Source organism: Halichoerus grypus, chromosome 15 (genome assembly GCF_964656455.1).
Source record: "Halichoerus grypus chromosome 15, mHalGry1.hap1.1, whole genome shotgun sequence".
In the NCBI taxonomy this organism is placed as follows: Eukaryota; Metazoa; Chordata; class Mammalia; order Carnivora; family Phocidae; genus Halichoerus; species Halichoerus grypus.
In genome coordinates this window covers 43,774,125-43,787,834 of record NC_135726.1, presented here as the reverse complement: position 1 = coordinate 43,787,834, position 13,710 = coordinate 43,774,125, and the positions used below count along the sequence as shown (strand labels likewise).

The 13,710-nt window shown below is 45.7% G+C and overlaps 1 protein-coding gene across 7 annotated transcripts in view; it reads right to left on the bottom strand.

Annotated features, from left to right (window-relative positions):
• Positions 1 to 11,616, bottom strand: part of GARRE1 (granule associated Rac and RHOG effector 1) — a 79,693-nt gene extending 68,077 nt beyond the window's left edge. For 2 of the 7 annotated variants that reach the window (XM_078062997.1, XM_078062996.1), the window contains exons 1-2: positions 11,551 to 11,607; positions 3,857 to 4,042 (exon numbers count right to left, since the gene is read on the bottom strand). The gene's annotated coding sequence lies outside the window, so the exon portion shown is untranslated. Of the gene's footprint in view, positions 1 to 3,856; positions 4,043 to 4,525; positions 4,552 to 11,550 lie in introns of those variants that run through there. The other 5 variants (XM_078062995.1, XM_078063001.1, XM_078062998.1 and 2 more) reach the window with 4 other exon arrangements.
• Positions 11,617 to 13,710: the final 2,094 nt, after the last annotated feature.

Here is a 13,710-nt window from a genome sequence, read left to right as displayed (position 1 = left end):
TTGTCACAACTGGGGAAGCAGGGGCGTGCTAGTGTGTAGAGGCCAGAAATGCTGCTAACTACGCTACGAGGCACAGGACAGCTCCCTGGTTCATCCAAAGCCAAAGAATTACCCAACCCAAGATGTCAATAGTGCCGCTACTGAGAAACTTTGCTAAACAAGTGCTTTGAGCACCTTCTGTATTCAAGTTACCTAATGTATAAAAAGTTACTTCTTTCTGAGAAGATGATACAAACTTCTCCCTAAGCGAAGCTCCCACAGGTCCACAATACGATAAGAGTTGTCATGGGAAAAAAGAGGGTAAATGCTAAATAGTGATTTAGAAGACAAATGCCATGAGTTCAGAGGAAGGAGAGCACCACGAAGGCTGAGAGAGACCCTCTTCAAAGATCTCAGAGAGCAGACAGGGCCCCTACAGTCAGGGCTCCCACCCTGGGAGGACCAGAGTCCACCTTCCCAGCTTTGCTTTTAGAACAGGTCCCTTCAAGCCACCCTTTGCTTCTGCCAAACTGTTCACCCACGACAGCAGCTGGGCCACACGGCTACGATGTCCCACTCCTACTGTTATAATGGAGAAAACCTCTCACCTACTACTTCACCAAAGCGCCGCCCTCCAACTGAGCAGCACCCCACCCCACCAAGGGTGAGGAGGACATGTCATCATCTCAACCCAATCACAAAATCATGTTCCTATGATTCCTACAGGAAGGAGGTAGTGAAAAGACCAAGGAGGAAAATGTTTTAAATGGCTCAGGCCCTTGTCCTCTGCCACCTAAAATCAGTGCTTAGGAGCAGTCAGCCAGGAGCTGCCTCATTTCCTGTAGTTGCTCGGTAAAAATAGGAAGTGGGGGAGGAAGTTCACAAAGCAGAAACAAAAGTAATCACTGCCTCGCTTCCTGAACACAAATCACCGAGCAGGGAGGGTATCATTAAAACATCAAAATGGAAAGGCAGGCATGGAGAGCCAAAGCCAGAGCAAAGGAAGTGACACTTCTGGGTCCCCCAAGCCCGGATTATTTCTGCGCCCGGAGACTGCTCCCAAAGAAAAATTATGTGCAAAACTGAACGCTAGCCTATTATACAAAAACAGTTCCCAAGGAATTAATACTAAGTATGTTAATTTAAAGAATCGTCCAGGGCGCCTGGGTGGCTCAGTCGGTTAAGCGACTGCCTTCAGCTCAGGTCATGATCTTGGAGTCCTGGGATCGAGTCCCGCATCGGGCTCCCTGCTCGGCGGGAAGTCTGCTTCTCCCTCTGACCCTCCCCCCTCTTGTGTTTTCTCTCTCTCTCTCTCAAATAAATAAAAAATAAGAAAAAAAAGAAAATTTAAAGAATTGTCCAAAAACCCTGGAGACACTAAAGTTCTATCAGAGTAAAAAATGTCAATGAAGAAGTTTTAAGGAGGCCAAGATTATTTTTTTCTGTTCAAGAAATAACTACTAAAACTGCTGTTAATACAAAACAAAAACTAAAAACTTACTGAATAACTGCTCAGTTGACAAAATCTGAAGCCCATTTATCCTAAACTGAGCTCTGAAAACTCAAGTACATAGGAAAATGAACAAACCCTACTAAATAAAAATTTTGATCAACGTTCAAATCTACCATAGTTAAAAGGAAGATGTTTCTATACGCATCCTCCAGTAACACGGTCAACCCTACGAGTGGTGCCTGAATGCTCTGAATGCTTGGGGCACTCAGGATGCAGAGGGAGGGTATCTGTGCCTGCCCTCAAGGAGCTTCTGGTCTAATGGGGGAACAAACTGCCCCACATGGTGACATCTGACTGCCTCTTGTCCTGACACTTGCTCTGTAACATTTATCACCACAAAATAGGACATTCCTCTATAATAACAAAGCAAGCTATCATTAGTGGATCTGAAAAGCTTTTTTATTCAGTAATCTACAAACAAGTAATAATTTAATCTAAGCAGAAGAAAAACTGTTCTAACCATAAAGTCAAGAGTTGAAATGTAGTTTCAAAATAGCACAGGTTTAAAAAAAAAAAAAAAAAAAAGGCCAAATGTGTTAAACAGTCATACAGATGAAGGGCAATTTTGTTTAAATTGAGGATATTTTGGGGTTAGGGAGAGAAAGAGGAAGATCAAAGGCTATTTTTTAAACAGTCAACACATAAATAAGTAGAAAAGTAAATGAAATGGATGGTAATCACCATATATTCAGTTTCGTACCAAGAAAAATGGTGAACATTTATTGGGGAAAAAAAAAATCTATTGCCAGTCCTGTGAAGGGCTGATCTAGCTATCTGTCAAATTTTCTGGTGATAAATCAACCTGCTGTATTCTAAGACTTGTTTTTAGTTTTCTTATAAAATCAAAAGAGTAACTCAAAACCTGTTGCCTTTAAAACAAGTATTAGAACTTTTGAAAGAATTTTATTAGAGAAACACTCTGAGCCAAAACACTTTATTAAACAGAAATCTTCAAAAGAAGTTAAAGCAGGAGACAGGAGGCAGTCGGCAAAGGTTTATCTACAAATGACTACCACACATCACCAAAGGATAAATGAATTTGGCTCTGAAACTTCTGAAAAAGTTTGCTCAGGTAAAACTAGGTTTTTGATAAACTAAAATGGCGTTGGACCATTAGAAGTTTTCACATCCAATACAGCCAAGCACGATGAAAATAGTCACAGCAAAAAATTGTGACACTGATGGAAATTTGGGTATAAATTAAGGAGAATGACTTAAAGTAAATCTTTTTTTTTTTTAACTGAAGTACAGTCGACTGAGGAAAATCATTTTTTAGAAGTCACAAGCATTGATGTGATTTTTTCAAACCCAAATTGTTAAAACATTCCAAAAAATCTACATCTATTAAAAACCACTAGTTTATTTTTGTTAGTATGTTACAGCATGAAAAGGCCTTGATCCACTCAGCTCTGTTTGAGCCTAGTTTTAGCCTTCATTACCCAAAAAGTTTCCAAACATAAAAGCAAGTTGACCTAATGAAAACTAACGTATCCATTAGAAAGTTATTTAAGAAAACTTAATTGTGCTACTTATTCTTAACTTTACACTATGGAACCTGTCTAAAATTAACCTCAAATGGGGAAAAACAAGTACTTATCAAGAAGCTTACATACAGGGGTGCCTGAGTGGCTGAGTCGTTAAGCGTCTGCCTTCGGCTCAGGTCATGATCCCAGGGTCCTGGGATCGAGCCCTGCATCGGGCTCCCTGCTCGGCGGGAAGCCTGCTTCTCCCTCTCCCACTCCCCCTGCTTGTGTTCCCTCTCTCACTGTCTCTCTGTGTCAAATAAATAAAATCTTAAAAAAAAAAAAAAAAGAAGCTTACATACAAACGGTTAAATCAAACTGTAATGTATAAATTATTTCTCTTACTATGGAGAGGAATGATATAAACTTCAGATATAAGCACTTCAGATTTGGGACCATTTCTGAGAATTTAAGGCACCCTTGAAAAATTTGATCAATGGATAATTACAGCAGCTCCTGCCTCCAGGCTGGGAACACTGACTCCAGTTCTGCACACCCAGCAAGCCTTCCCATCTCTCAGAAAGAACAGCAAGTCAGAGTCAAGGCGAGGGAGCCCGTTCTTCCCCACAAACATAGCAGCAGGTCAGGTATTGAGCAGTGAGGACATTCAAGAAGCCTCCTCCCCATCCCTCCCGTTATTCCCCAGGCAGAGAAGACAGCACTACAGTGCAGGCCTGCAGTGGCTTACCACCATATTGACTTCCAGGACCTCATTTACTGAGGTCCTACTATGTGCCCGACACTGCTCCAGGCACTGGGGGTACAGGGCTGAATGAAACAGACACAATTCCTGCTCTCCGGGAGCTTACAACCTCATGGGAGAAAAACCTCATGCTTTTACCTTGTAGGTAAGATGCTACACAGTACATGGGACGCCTGGATGGCTCAGTCAGTTAAGCGTCTACCTTCGGCTCAGGTCATGATCTCAGGGTCCTGGGATTGAGCCCCGCATCGGGCTCCCTGCTCCGTGGGGAGTCTGCTTCTCCCTCTCCTTCTGCCTGCCGCTCCCCCTGCTTGTGCTCTCTCTCTGGCAAATAAATAAATAAATTAAATAAATAAATAAATAAATAAATAAATATCTTTAAAAAAAAGATGCTACACAGTAACAAAGAGATTTCCTGGAAACAGGCAGTGACAAAGTGCAGCAGTTATGGGTATGGGAGTCAGACTGACCTAGATATGAATCCCAGTTCTCAGTAATTATCAGTTAAATGAATGGCACTTATTAACTCTATGCCTCTGTTTCTTTGAACTCTGTGCCTCAGTTTCTTCAGTACAGTGGTGAGGCTTAACCCCATAAACCACAACACTTGGCACACCTTGAGTCTCACTGAGAAACTGGAGCTCTCTGCTCTGAAAGAAGCTGGACACTAGTCAGAGAAAAGTATTTTATCTTCTAATGAAATACTTCACGCTAGCCTACTATTAGTGAAAAAAAACCCAAACAAACCCAAACTCTTCCTCCTCGAAATACCACACAGCTACGAAATTTTTCAAAAATATTACTTACCTTCCTGCTGCTCTGGCCCCAACTCTCAAGGTCCTGGCAACAAACTAAAAGGAGGGCTGCCCTGTGTCCTCCAGAGGGGAAGGAGGTCATGGCTCCTCCCATTTCCCTGCCCACCCTCCCTCCTCTTTCAGCCCCAAGCTGAAGGAAGACGGGCAAGGACAAGCCTCAGGAAGGGATAACCTTGCACTGTAAAGTACAAAGCTACTGTGGCCGCATTCTCTGCTACCTTGAGACCCACGGGTAGGATAGGTCTTTGGGAGCTGGGGAGAGGGACCGACTGCTCTTGCCTCCCCTGCCTAGGTTATCACAGCCTGCAGCACTCAGGTCTGGTAGCTGAGTCTGGGAGCTGAGCCAGCTTCCCTCTGCCTCTGTTCTCAGGCATACACCTGGGGGTGGGGTGGGGGAAGACTCAGGTATTCCCAGGTTCCCCGTCGTAAATACCATCTCACTGGCACCTAATCCCAAAATTATTTCTAATAAGAAAATTAGATTTTTTTCCCCCAGGTAATCTCTAGCTCTAATTCTGCACTCAAAAACTATCCCATTAAGATTCTTTGCAACTCCAGGGCGCCTGGGTGGCTCAGTTGGTTAAGCGACTGCCTTCGGCTCAGGTCATGATCCTGGAGTCCCGGGATCGAGTCCCGCATCGGGCTCCCTGCTCTGCGGGGAGTCTGCTCCTCCCTCTGACCCTCCCCCCTCTCATGTGCTCTCTCTCTCATTCTCTCTCTCTCAAATAAATAAATAAAATCTTTAAAAAAAAAAAAAAAAAAGATTCTTTGCAACTCCCAATTTGAAAAAGCACAGATTGGACAGCGACCCAGACACAAGGATCACAGTCAAAAAAAAAAAAAAAAAGTGATACCATCTAGGAATGAATCCTAGAAACAGACTCAGTAAATGTAGAGGCCTATATCAGAGACACTCACTGGCAGCACTGTCTGCAAGCTTCCACCTGGAAGTAACCCACGTGGGCTGCATTAAGGGATTCATTAAGTAAATTACACAGGAACACCTCATGGCCATTTCAAAGAGCAAGGTCCAGCTACCCCGTCTCATCAAGCTTAAGATGTCATTTATAAATCATATCATTATTTTATATAGGCTAAAAAACTCTGCCGTATAACGATAACCTGTCATCACACGCTATATCCCAATTTCGGGCTCCCCTCAGGCTCTTTCCTGTCTCATTTCTCCATCTATCTGGGGCACACATAACCCCTGGAACAAGTCCCTGGGTGCCCTTTTCTCCCCTTTCACTTTTTCTAGAAGTTACCCATATTTAAGAGTCACTGTTTGGATGACACCATCCTGGGCCCCTTCAGTCCCCACGAAGCCTGTCCGAGCTCCACTGCCGTTGCTTGTCGCTAGCTCTGTATGCCTTCCCCTCCCAGAGGAACTGTAAGTGCACGGAGGCAGGCTGGCCCCCTCTTGGTGCGCACCGCGGTGCCCAGCACTGGGCCATAATGACCCTGCCGCCAACAAAAAAAACATACCAGTCGGGAACTCTGGATGTGTCTAAGGACTTCACAAATATTAAGTCACTAACGCCTGACTATTAACTCCAGGAGAGAGCTCGTGTTACCTCCCCCATTTTCAGACAGGGTAAAATGAGGTAAAGAGAGGTTGGGTGACTTAGAGATGAATGACTAGTAAGTGGCAGAGACAGAAACCGAACCCAAGCAGTCTGGATAGAGTCCTTATTCTTAGAGTCTGTGCTACATTCCCTCTCTAAATGACTGCTTACGTACATAGCAAACACTTAAAAATTTGTTTTTATTATCTTCAAATTGAACCTATAATACACATATATAGTGAAAAGAAAACCATCCTGTACAAAGGGGTACGCAAGACAAAGCTAGTTCAGTCTAACAGCCTAGATTTCTGGGGCCTCATCCCAAAGGCAACCACTGTTTCTTTTCTATCATTCCAGAATTTTTTTTCTACACTTAGAAACCTATTTCATGTTTATCTGTCTCTCTCTCCTTTGTTTTTTACACAAATGGGCCATATACGCATTGTTCTGCATCTTACCTGTTTCACTGACTGACATTTCTCTGAGCTCGATGCATATCTGCACCTATACTGTGTTTATTCAATTCTAAGATACACATATTTTCACATTTTAACCCAAGATGGTTCCATAAAGCCAGAGGATCTTGGTGGGCTTGGACTTCACCAGGTAATAGGAGTCACAAAAGCTTTAAAATGTACATAAGAAGGACGCCTGGGTGGCTCAGTCAAGTTAAGCGTCTGCCTTCGGCTCAGGTCATGATCCCAGGGTCCTGGTATCAAGTCCCACATCAGGCTCCTTGCTCAGTGGGGAGCCTGCTTCTCCCTCTGCCTGCCACTACCCCTGCCTGTGCTCACTCTCTCTCTCTCTGACAAATAAACTCTTAAAAAAAAATTTTTTTTTTAAAAAGGTACAGGGGCGCCTGGGTGGCTCAGTTGTTGAGCGTCTGTCTGCCTTCGGCTCAGGTCATGATCTCAGGGTCCTGGGATAGAGCCCCGCTTCAGGCTCCCTGCTCCGCGGGAAGCCTGCTTCTCCCTCTCCCACTCCCCCTGCTTGTGTTCCCTCTCTGGCTGTCTTTCTCTCTGTCAAATAAATAAAATCTTTAAAAAAAAAAAAAGGTACAAAAGATATTAAGTGTTAACCTTGCAACCGTGTGCAGGCTGAATCACCAGGCAGAGACCAGCAGCTGACACTGGACACTAACTTCTCCTGTAACGTAAGCACCTACATCACAGGGTTGTTGTGAAGATGAAACAAGGTAATATACACAAAGCACTTGGCACCAAACCTGGCTAGTACAATGAGTGAAGGGATTAACATCACACCTGACACATTGTTAGTGCCCAGTAAGTTACATATTGTCATTAATTATTTCTTCAAGAGCTGGCCCCGCTTTCCTCTCCAATCTCATTTCCCTCCACTTCCATATTCATACCTGTCCACCCTTTACCCTAAAACTCCTTCAGCTCACATACCTCCTGCTTGCTCACCTACTCCTTTGTACCCATCATGGCCTTTCCCCTTACTGTGGTGCTGTACTACCGTTCTCCCAGCGTACTCAGCTCAAGCCCGTCCTTCTCCAGGAAACCTTCCCTGACAACAGCAGTTGGATTCTCTGGATGAGCAGCCTGGGCAAAGTGCATCTGTCATGACTTCCCCTCCGGTTCTCAGCTTTGTCAATGCACCCAGGAGCAAGCAGGTCCAGGGCAACTGAGTCAGGCCACCTAAACTCAAAGATGACTGTGTACTAACCAGAAGACCAGTTACTAAGTTTATAAATACTGATGAGGGCTAATATTTACTAAGCACTTAGCAGGTGCCAGGCAACAAAGAGGTAGGTACTACCATTCTCCCCATTCTACAAAGGGGCAAACAAAGAGATTAGCCAGCACCCCAAGATGAGGATCTGATCTGAGCGGTTTGGATATGGAGCTCTCAACCATTCACATTCTCTCCTTGGCAGGAAATCTCCATGTGAAGCCACGTTCTAATCAGAAGGTATTAGGAGTGTGGAAGCAAAGCAAGGGAAAGATTCTCCTGGCTAGAGGCATCAACAGAGATGCACCCATCTGTTTGGTGGTGCAGAGGCTCACTGGGGGACTGCACACAGCTCCTCTGGCCAGGGCCCCCAGGCAGTGCTCCCAGGCAGTGCTCCAGACATATCACCCAGTTCCTCTCTTGGACCCGTCACCCCAATTTCCATAGACACCATCCCAACCCTCTCCTAGAAATGCAGTCTTTCTTCTGAGGATACAAAATTAAGTTTAAGCATTCTGGCTATGAACACATTCCAAACATGCCTTCTTGGGGTTACAGCCGGGTCATTTTGGTTGAACTTAAAGTTTTCCCTGAAATTCTCCAAACTACACTTAAAAAATGTCTCTTGGTTTATATCTTTTCTATAGACAGCGTTTTATTCTCATTTCATTCTCAGATGATCACTGATTCATTCAACAAATACTTGATTGTTCCCAGAACACTGTGTTCTAGGTCCTGGAGCAGTGAACATGCAAGATCTCTGAAACCTGGGGGAGCTCATTACGTGTCCCCCCACTTCTAAGCACTTAGGATACTTTATGGCAATTGCTTTTTTGGCCTTCTTGTTCAGACTGTGCCTTTCAGCTCTGTATTTTAATTTTCCACTACAGTAACTAGCTCATACTCGGAGTACTCCATCAATGTGAGTTAACTAAATTAATGAATAAAACCACTGGGTCTCATCTTTCTCATCCAGGGTGGGACCAGATTATGTCTGAAGTCCCTAAGAGCAAAGATACAAAGTCTAAATCAAGTTGTAGGGACAGAAAGCAAACAGCAAATACAGCCCAAATCAAGAAGGAAAAGGAGATGGGCTAGGTCCTTACAGTTATGAAGGACAGGCCACCTTGGCAAGCAAAGAAGGGCTCCCTCAGCTGGAGAAAATATGGCCTTGAGAATATGACCAGGGGTCAGCTGGAGATAAAGAAATGACTTGCAGCAAAGTCTGACTTGGGGTCACTGCATGGAGACAGGAGTGAGGGGGTGAAGCGGTTCTCTGCCCAGAAGTCATATACTGGATGAGTGGGAAGGAGCATGTTTTTTGGGAAAAGAGGTAGAGGCATGAAGCTAGGCCTTGGAAAATGCTCACAGGCAGATGTGGAAAGAGAACAAACTCAAGTGAAAAAGCACAGTCACAAAGTTAAGAAGATGACCACAATAGCTCCAACTCAAGAAGGCCAACCAAGAGGAGACTGACAACAGCAAGAAAATCTGGCTCACCATGCCAAATATTCATGGTCAATGTCAAGGGAAAGAGTAAGCAGCAGCCACTGCATCTATCAATTGGGCCTTAAGATCAGTTTCAGAAGAGATAAAGACATGTGAAGCACAACCCCTCACAAGTTCAGGCTGTGAACTTGTACTAAGAGAAAAAGGCATCTTTTTTCCCCCCCCCCGTAACTCCAAAGTAAAGCAATTCCTTTTCAAACCAACATTCTTTGTCCACCTAGGAAGGTCATCATTTTCCACAAAGGACAACATCTCAAGAGGGAAAGAAAGAGACTGGACACTCAGCCCATGTGATGCCCCAGCCTACTAGCTCCTAGATACAGTTACTTTCCTACAGACTTGGAAGACCCACTTGACATAAAGCTTCTGGTGTATTAGGCTCCAGGATTGAAACAGAATAAACATTTAGTAAGATTTCAGCAGAATCATGTGCAGCTTGTTTAAAAAAATTTTTTTAAAGGATGCTTAAAACATGCTGTCTTCCAAAAATCCAGAGATAATTTTAGATTGAAAAAATCTAGGCTTGCCAAGGGAATCTGAGAGCTTTTCTATCTTGGTCTCCAATGCTAACCTACGTATTCGTGTGCAAAAATAGAGGAAGATTAGAATCTCAAATGCCAGACTGAAAAGTTGCCACAACAAACCTGAACTCTTCATATGGAGTTTGTTATCTTGTCAGCAAGAAAGCAAATGAAACAATAAACTTTTCACTTTAAAAGATAAAAAGAAAAAACCCTTCAAACATGAACTATTTCCTAGACTTGTAAAGGAAATGATTAAGAAAAAAAAAAAAGATACTGCGAATGAAATGTAAAAACAGCATATACAAAATCTAAATACCAATTTTGTGAGTAGTCCCTTATAAACACATACTGAGAACTTTAGGTCTAAAATATGACAAAACAGCAGTCATAGCCTATTCAATAAAACTGGGTCAACTAACCATTTGGAAAATATTTCGTATCTTACACCGAGACGAAATTTTAAGTAGAAATTTTTAAGCTGGAAGTTAAAATAAAAAAAAAAAGGCCATGAAATGAGAAGCAAAAATGAATGGAACTTTTTATAACACCGGGATGGAGAAGAATTTTCCAAACAGGTCAACAAAGGAAACAAATATAAAGCTATTTTTTAAATGAATGTTACCTTTGACCTCTTTTGTAAATTTATCCTAAAACAATCAGACAAATCCCTTTGGCAGAATTATCTTGTGACGAACTGGAAACAATCTACATGTTCATCTGCAGGGTTTGGTTACATTATGGTATACAATGGTAACTATGAAGTCCATACAAGTGATTATACAAGTAAAACAGACTATTTATTGGTATTAACAAAATGTTAGCAACGATTGTCACTGAGTGGTAGGTGGGCGGATGATTGTCATCTGAAAAAGTATTGTCACGATACTTTTTGTGCTGTCTCGAATGTGAAGAGAACGAATTGCTTTTATAATGGGGGTGAAGGGGCGGGAACAAGCGACTTTCAAATTGGGGTCCCCCAACCGGAGTGTTCATCTGGCAAATTTTGTGAGGAGTATAAACAGAATTCTTATCGTGCCAACCAGGCATGCTTCTTTCCTCGCACCGCGCGGAGCAGGAAGACACACCCCTGACCCTGCACTCGCCCCCAGGCGTGGGTCCTTCATCCCCGGCCCTGGCCCTGGCCCTGGCCCTGCCCGATGCCCGCAGAACCTCCCCCGGCCCAACTGCGCCAGCAGGCTCCGGAGAGCCGGAAAACCGTGTTCCTCGGCGGCCCCGCACGGCGGGGAAGGTGCGCGCAGCCGGCCGGGCAGCCGCCGGGCGGCGTGAGGGCCGCGTCCCCAGCTAGTCCCGGCGGACCCCGGACGCCCACAGGCCGCCGTGCTTCGGCGGACTGGTCCGCCGGCTTCCGGGAGCGGGTGCCCGCGCCAGCCCGACCTCTCCGGCCCCGGCGGCCCGAGGGAGCGCCCCCCGCCCCTCCCGCCCCGCGTCTGCGGGGTTCCCCCACACACACCCGGCGCCCCCGGTCCCGGGCACGAGCCGGGAGGCCCCTCCGGGCTTCCGTCCGCCCGGCCAGCGCCCCCAGAGCCCGGCGTCCTCCACAGCGGACGGGCAAGGGGCGGGAGCCCGCGGCCCCGCGCCCCGCGGCCCCGAGCGGAGCGGCGCCCCGCGAGCTCGTCCAGTCGCCGGCCCCGGCCGCAGCCCACCGGCCACCCCCCAGCCCTCCCGCCTGCGCCAGGGAGCGCCCGCTCGCGCCCTCTCCTCACCTGCGACGCGCCCCGGCCCCCAACGCACCGCCCGGACCGGCTGTGTACACCGGAAGTGACGTCTCCGGACCGGCCCCGCCCCCGCCCCAGGCGGACGCCGGGGTGGCTGCGGACCCAGGGGCTCTAAGCCAACCCCCCTTGCGCGAGCCGGGAGGGGGCGGCCCTGAGCTTCCTACCTCAGGCGCCGAGGACCTCCCTGTGGGGCTGCGTTAGGGCGGGGGTTGAGGACAGGCGGCCACAGCCCGCAGGGCCACCCCGATCCTCCACTTTGGCTTGGCCCCTGGGCGGGAGGGGTTAGCTGCGTCCTCACGTATTTATTATTGAAATAGCTGACTAAAATATTGACTGCTTACTGGATGCCGGGTCCTGACAGGCACCGTAGGGACCGGGGAATGCATGCCCTCACCCTCATAGGTTGATTCTCTAATGGAAACACAATAACGTTGTCACAAATACACATGAGATACTGCCAATTGTGACAAGTGGTAGGAGGGGAAAGTGGAAGAGGGAGGGGGAGAGAGTCCCCTGACCTAGTGTAGGAGGGTGATCAGGGAATTCTTCGCCCAGGAAAGAGAGCAGGAGTTGAGGTCCTAAAGGGAAGAAGGAAGAAAACAACTTGGAGAAGCAGAGAGAAAAGCACGGTTAGGGCAGAAGAAACAGCAGGTGTTTTCAGTGGCTTTGTGTTCAAGAAACTAGGGTAGTAAGATCTTGCCTGAGAGCATTGGGGAACTAGTAAGTTTTAAGCAAGGGGTGATTTTACCATACTTGTGGGCGTAAAGGGATTACTTGGGCTACAGTTGCAGGGAAGGACTAGAGAGGGGGAGGCAAGAGTGGATGTAGATTTCTTTACCCACGTTCATAAGCAGCATTATTCATAATAGTCAAAACGGTGGAAGCAACCCAGATGTCCATTGATGGATGAGTAGATAAACAAAACGTAGTCTATCCATGCAACGGAATACTATTCAGCCTTAAAAAGGAAGGAAATTCTGACACCTGCTACAAATGTATGAACCATGAAGCATTATGCTAAGTAATAAATAAGCCAGTCACAAAAGGACAAATATTCCACAATTCCACTTATATGAGATACCTAGAGTAGGCAAGTTCATAGAGACAGCAAGTAGTAGATAGTTGCCAGGGAGTGGGGAGAGGGGAGTATGGGGAGTTCGTATTTAATGGGTATAGTGTTTCAGTGGGCGAAGATGAAAAATTCTGGAGATGAATGCAGTGATGATGCACAGCCGCATCAAAACCATACACTTAAAATGGCTAAAATGGTGAATTATATGTATATTTTATTTTTATTTATTTATTTTTAAAGATTTTATTTATTTATTTGACAGAGAGAGACACAGCGAGAGAGGCAGGACAAGCAGGGGGAGTGGGAGAGGGAGAAGCAGGCTTCCCATGGAGCAGGGAGCCCGATGCAGGGCTCGATCCCAGGACCCTGGGATCGTGACCTGAGCCGAAGGCAGACGCTTAACGACTGAGCCACCCAGGCGCCCCTATATGTATATTTTAGATAGATAGATAGATAGACAGACAGACAGACATCAGGAGGCTATTTTGATTGTCCAAGCAAAAAAATTATTCTGATTTAGAACAGGGCTTTCCAAATTTTGTCATTGTTGTTCTTTTTTTTTTTTTTTTAAGATTTTATTTATTTATCTGACAGAGAGATAGAGAGAGAGCACAAGCAGGCGGAGTAGCAGGCCGAGGGAGAAGGAGAAGCAGGCTCTCTGCTCAGCAGGGAGCCCGATGTGGGACTCGATCCCAGGACCCTGGAATCATGACCTGAGCCGAAGGCAGACGCTTAACCGACTGAGCCACCCAGGCGCCCCCAGAAACAGCATTTTTTACAAATTCAAGGTTCGTGGCAACCCTGCATCGAGCAAGTCTATTGATGCTGTTTTTCCAAAGCATTTGCTCACTTTGTGTCTCTGTGCATATTTTGGTCATTCTCCCAATATTGCAAACTTTTTCATTATTTTATTTGTTATGGTAATCTATGATCAGTGATTATGACTCAAAGAAAGCTCAGATGATGGTTAGCACTTTTTAGCAATAAAGTTTGGGCTGGTTTTTTTGTTTGTTTGTTTGTTTTGAGAGAGAGAGAGTAGGAGGGGAGAGGCAGAGGGAGAAGGAAGTCGAGGGAGC